Source organism: Bison bison, unplaced genomic scaffold, assembly GCF_000754665.1.
Source record: "Bison bison bison isolate TAMUID 2011002044 unplaced genomic scaffold, Bison_UMD1.0 scf7180017864485, whole genome shotgun sequence".
In the NCBI taxonomy this organism is placed as follows: domain Eukaryota; kingdom Metazoa; phylum Chordata; class Mammalia; order Artiodactyla; family Bovidae; genus Bison; species Bison bison.
This window is the reverse complement of record NW_011495045.1, coordinates 5,469,389-5,475,491: the sequence shown is the minus strand read 5'-3', so window position 1 is coordinate 5,475,491 and position 6,103 is coordinate 5,469,389.

The following is a 6,103-nucleotide window of genomic DNA, read 5'->3' as shown; positions in this document are numbered from 1 at the left end:
ATGTCAGGCTGCATTTAGTTTATCTGGAAGATAATGGTATTTTTGTACCCACTCCAGTGCGTTTGCTTGGTGACAGTTCTAACATCAAAACGTTTGTCTTACAAATCTTCATGCCCTTTCCTTCATGTTTTGTGAACTGCGGCCATGAGAATCTTTTGCTCTGGCCCAGGCCCTGAGCTACAACCTCATCTTCGAATGTTCTCCCCTTCCTGCCGTGTGCACCGCTCTCCCAGGGCCAGCGGCTCAGGTCTCCCTGCAGTGGCTGCCCTGACCCGGAGGCAGGGCTGAGGTGACAGTACCCTCAGCTGCAGCAGGCTTTGGTCCTTGCCTCTGTTTCACTGAACTTGGCCTCAGGGAAACTACCACGTCTGAATAACAGTTTCACATTTTTAAGCCTAAGCCACAGACTTCCTTGAGAAGGAGTTATATTTTCCTACACATTCAGGGTCCACTGACTATGCCATTAAACACATGGTTTGCCTGTGATCCGCTCGTGGACTAGTTGAGGCGACCCCTCTGTGGCAGACTTGCCAGGTCTGGAGGCGGCCCCTGATGGCCACAAGCTGGGGAAACAGCATTTGCTGCCATGTCCTGAACCCTGAAACTTGGTAACTGCAGACAGCTTGTCAGGCTCCCAGCAAAATCTCCCTTCGTCCTCGCAGCAGCCCTGTGTGGTGGGTGCTGGTGGCTCTGTTTCTCGGGTAGAGAACCTCCCCCCAACCCTGTCCTGTCTACTGGGTGTCTTTTCCAGCACTGGAGGCCCAGCTGTGCTCTGCTTCTGAGGCTCCAAATCAGTCAGCCCGGTAAAACCCCCTGTCCTGACTCAGGGAGCCTTCCCTGAGTCTGTCTCACTGAAGGAAATAGACTCCGGGTGAGATGGAAAGGGAATTGGCTGTTGCCAGGCAGAGCCCTGTGTGTCAGGGGCCAGCAGCCAAGTGAGTGATCCAGGAAGTCATCCAGTTGCAAACCAGAAATTGTTCTTAACCCCTCACTCACTGTCAGTGGCACGTAGCAGATTGGCCCATCTGCCCCCGGCGGGGTCGGGGTGAGCCCTGGCTACTGAGAGCCCTGGGAACTGCCTCCAGTGTCCACTGGCCTCTGGGCCCTGCGGGAACCATTTCACAACCCGGGGCTTGGCCTGCCTCTTGACCCAAGACAGGATGGCCCCGTGGGACGAGGGCCAGTTCCTGCGCTGACGGGTGCCTGTTTGGGGCCTCCCAGACTGGCCCCTGGTGGCTGCTCTCTGCTGACAGAGCTGCCAACGGGCCTCTGTCAGGCGAGGGTTAACAGAGGATTTGTTTATTGAATCGTGAAGTAGCTGTCACATGATTTTAATCAAAACACCATTTCCCTGACAACAGTGATGTCAGTCTTGTTATTGCAGGAAGGAGCAGCTGTGAGGGACAGTCAGGCTCCACGCTGAGCCCAGGTTCAGAGACTCAGATCAAGTGAAGCATCATCTGTAGAGGTCGCAGGCATGGCCCCCCTGAACCTGCTGTCGTGCTCTCTCTGACTCGACAGCCTGTGCTGTGCAGACGCTGGCCAGAGCCCGGCCACCCTGTCTCCACTGACATTGCCCCTTCTGCACCCATTCTTCCTTCCACCCTTTTTTTTCCTTCTGGTTTTTCCAGTTCTCCTTATTTGCCCCAAGCTCAGCGTGTCATTCATTTGGGCCCCTAGGATCTCTGACCCCTGCCTCTGGCACCTGTCTCCCCTCTGTGTTTTAAACCAGCAGTTCTTGCCAGCTTGAGGTGGGGCCCTCCTGCCGCTCGGGAATCTTGGCTCCTTTGGAGCTTGCTTCCTGGAGGAGAGGGACAGCTTGTCCTGTCTTTTTCTCTCCCGAGAGCAGGCTGGGGGGCCTGGGTGCTGCCTGAGGGTCTCCAGGGCAGTTCTGAGGAGCTCGGCTGAGGACGTCTAAAGGGGAGGAGCTCCTCAAGGAAGGGCCAACCTTAGGGTAGGAGGTTGGTTTTCTTGAGCCCAGAATGATGAGAGAAGGCCTGCATCCAATCTGGAGATCAGGGCCCAGGGAGGGGGGCAGCAGACTACTGCCACAGAGCAGTGTCCTCAGGGCCTGCCGCCTCTCCACACCTCTCTCAGGGGTGGGGACTGAGCAGCCGTCTCTGCAGAGAAAGACTGTGGGCCCTCCAGCCCTCCTGTATCCAGAAGCTCAGTCTTAAAAATTGGAGACGGAGGAGAAAAGCCTTCTAGGTGGGATATGGATTCTCACAGCTGTTCTTTTATCTGTGGTACCCATGCTTAGAATTCATCACTGAAAGGAGAAATCCTAGGCGAAGTTCTTGGTTCTTTGTATTTTTTTTTTTAGTTTGTTTAGATATTTTTGGCTGTGCTGGGTCTTGGTTGCTGCACGAGCTTTTCTCCAGTTGCGACGAGTGGAGGTTACTTTTCGTTGCGGTGCACAGGCACCTCATTGCCGTGGCTTCCCTTGTGAGGCACGGCTTCTGGGGCCTGTGGGCTCAGTAGTCGCGGCTCCTGGGCTCTAGAGCACAGGCTCAACAAGTTGTGAGGCCCGGCTTAGTTGCTCCACAGCACGTGGGATCTTCCCAGACCAGGGATCAAGCCCACGTCTCCTGCATTGGCAGGCAGATTATTTACCCCTGAGCCACCAGGGAAGTCCTGTTCAGAATAGGGCACCTTAAATCTGTGACAAGATTTCATTGGCACCAAACAACTATTTTCTATGTTGAGTGCTGGGATGATCAGGAGTTAAATGGAAACAAGCGGTAGAAGTGACAAGCCATTGAAGGGATCTGGGAGTCTTCTGAGTGCTTCCTTGTTGGAGGGCAGGGCTAGGCCAGGCTGCACTTGAACCCCCCAGTAAAGCGGTTGTTGAGTCAGCTCATCTGTGTTTCGGAGTCACCGTTGGGATAATGAGCCTTTGCAGTGATTTGCCCAGGTTAGCAGTAGGGCTGGGAATAGTTCCAGGGGCCAAGGACCCAGCCAGGGGAACTTTGCTGCTTCCCAAGCTGTCCCTGGCAGAGAATGGATAGATTCCACCTGACTGGAGGGTCTTAGTGGCCAAGTGACCGCTCCAGGGAGTGGGCAGGGAGGCTGGACCCCGTTCTCCCACACTTGCTCCTGGATGGGCCCTTCTTGCCCAGCCCTTTTGTCCCTGAAGTCTCCTCCAGCTTCTTGGCTGGCGCAGGGGCCTGCTGAACATCGGGGCTTCTCTAGTGACCAGGGGACAGTTCTAGTAGGCCCCGAACTGGAACCTGAGCCGCCGGCTGGTCTGTGAACTCGGGGTCCCACAGTGGGGCGTGCTTCAGGGAGAGCCCTGGGGGGCTTTCCCTCAGTTCAGTTGCATCCCACCCCCGCCCCCCAACTGTGGGTGATCCCAGTGTGGTGACGCGCTTCCTCCTCAGGGTCAGGGCTCCCAGTCAGGCCCCCTTTTGGTACCTCAGGCCCCGTTTGTTCTCTCATCTCTGGGGCGTGAAGAGAAAGACTGAGTCAGAAGCTTTCAGAGCCTGCCCAACAGGGAGGCCGACAACATCTCCCTCTGAGAGGCCGGATCCCCGACACCTCTTTCTTGGGGCCCAGACTCCCTGAGCTCTCCGCACCACCAGCTCGCAGGGCTGCGGCTGCAGCGGGGTGTCCACCCCTCCTGGGCAATGCCCTCTCCTGCACCCGGGTTCCTCACTCAGCGGCTCAGCCCGGCACCGGCTTCTCCTGGGCTGCAGACCAGCTCTGAGTCAGCGCACCTAGGAAAGTCCCTTGGAAATTTACACAAAGGGAGCTTTCAGTGTTCCCTCAGGGTATTTGCAACTGTCAGTCCAGAGGAGCTCAGCTGGGCCAGCGGACTGGCATACCTGGGGCAGAAAGGCGTATCAGTTGAGCGGCTGGAGGCACGCGCCAGCTTCGCGCTCTGCTGACCTGGCTTTGGGGCATGGCCTCGGTTGTCTGCCACTGATGTCTGAGGTGACATCCCCCTCGCTTCAGTTGGGACCCACATCTTTCTCCCAAGGGACCCTCCAAAGGATGAGCCATGAACAATATCCTATCCCTCCAGAGCTGCTCCACCCTGTCATTTCATTTTTTAAAAGATTCTTACTGGAGTGTAGAGGACTTCCGTGTAGCTCAAATGGTAAAGAATCTACCTGCAATGCAGGAGACCCAGGTTCAATCCCTGGCTCGGAAAGCTCCTCTGGAGAAGGGAATGGCAGTCCACTCCAGAATTCTTTCCCGGAGAATCCCATGGACAGAAGAGCCTGGAGGGGTACAGTCCATGGGGTCACAGAGAGTCAGACACGACTGAACGTTACGTGCCAGACGCGCCCGTTGATTTGCAATGTTGTGTTAGTTCCACGTGTTCTGTCATTTCTGTGAAGTGGTATCACTGGGACCAAATGAAAAGGGCAGAGTGGCTGCCGCCTGTGCAGGTGACACGTGTCTTGTAGCGATGTAGTACCCAGAGTTCAGTGCACAAAGCCTAGAACTTCCTCCCGTGGTGTCCTGGGGCTGCCGGCAGAGCAGGGGGCACTCTTGCTTTCAGGATCCACCCAGGGAGGGGTGGGAACACTCAGAAGCGTGAGTCCTGCTGCTGCTGAGTCGCTTCGTCGACTCTTTGTGACCCTGTGGACTGCAGCCCGCCAGGCTCCTCTGTCCGTGGGATTCTCTAGGCAAGAATACTGGAGTGGGTTGCCATTTCCTCCTCCAGGGGATCTTCTTGACCCAGGAGTTGAACCCAGGTCTCCCGCACTGCAGGCAGATTCTTTACCACTGAGCCACTACCAGGAGGGTAACTGAAGAGTGTTAGGGGTTGCAGACAGAGATGCTAGTGCTCTAAGTCGGGGGTTAGAAACCCCTCTGGCCCCACAAACGGGCCTTGGTGGGTCCGGGAAGCAACTCCTCTCCTGAAATTGTCTGTCTCAAGTTGTGTATATGTATGTTTGCTTGTTGCTCAGAAGAGGATCCAGAGCCTTTTATCAGCATGTCAGAGGCATCTGTGAAACCTGTTTAAGAACTAGTGGAGTAGAAAAGAACAGATGGTCAACAGAACCCTGGGTGGGACCCTGACTGGCCGTGATGGAGGGGGACTCTAGTGAGGAGCACTGCAGATGCTGCCTTGCTTTGGAGGTGGGAGCACTCTTGACAAGCTTTAGACCCCAGAGGTCCGGTGTCTGGAGCTCAGGGTGCCCTTGCCCCTTGCACTGAGCTTCTGGCTCATCAAGGCCACAGAACCAAGATTCTGCTTGTGAAGGTCAAGGGCTTGACTGGGGGCTAGAGTTCCGGCCAGTCTCTGCTGGCAGGGCTGTTATTTTTGCCTGTACCCTGGACGCTGGAGTTGTTTTTGGCAACACAAAATCAAGAGGATGGAGAAATTTGGTGGGAAAGGGTAAAGTTTGCAAAACATTGTTGCTGAAATTGAGTGCTTTCCTTCAGAAAAAGAAAAAAAAAAAAAGCAGTTGAAACAGTGTTACTGAATTCTTGGGTAGCCAGACAGAGATTAAGAGCCATTTGGGAGCAGGACTGAGTTGCCTGTAGGTGGTGCTGGGACAGCAGGGTGGTCGGTGGGCAGGCTCTGCTCTCTTTCGCCCTTGGCTGTCTCCTCCAGGTGCCGCCCTCCCCCACCCCCCACCAGGGCCAGCGGGTGACCCCTCAGTTTGGGAGCTGTCTCAGTGCTGTAGCATGACTCAACTGGAATGGTCTGAGTGAAACCAAATCTTAAATTTGCTGCCAGAAAGTAGCATTTTTTTTCCTCTGCTTTTAATTTGGCCACACCTCACGCAAGTGGGATCTTAGTTTCCTGACCAAGGATCAACCCTGTGCCCCCTACATGGAGTCTTAACCACTGAACGGCCAGGGAAATCCCCAGAAAGTGGGATTTAATACTGCCCTTTCACTTGGGGTCCAGCACTGAAACAAGTGCCGAGTGAGTGAGAGTGCCCCAAATGCCTCAGCAAATGGGTTCTCCAGCTCCCGTGGGCACTGAGCTGGTTCCTATCGGGAGGGGGACCATAGCCTGTGTGTGTGTCTGGTCCCATGGGCAGGGGGGCCGTAGTGTGTGTGTTCTGCAGAGATGTGCCATCCTGAGTAAGTGCCAGTGTCCCCTTGCCCTGCAGCTTGCTTGTCCCGGGGCGGGGGGGGG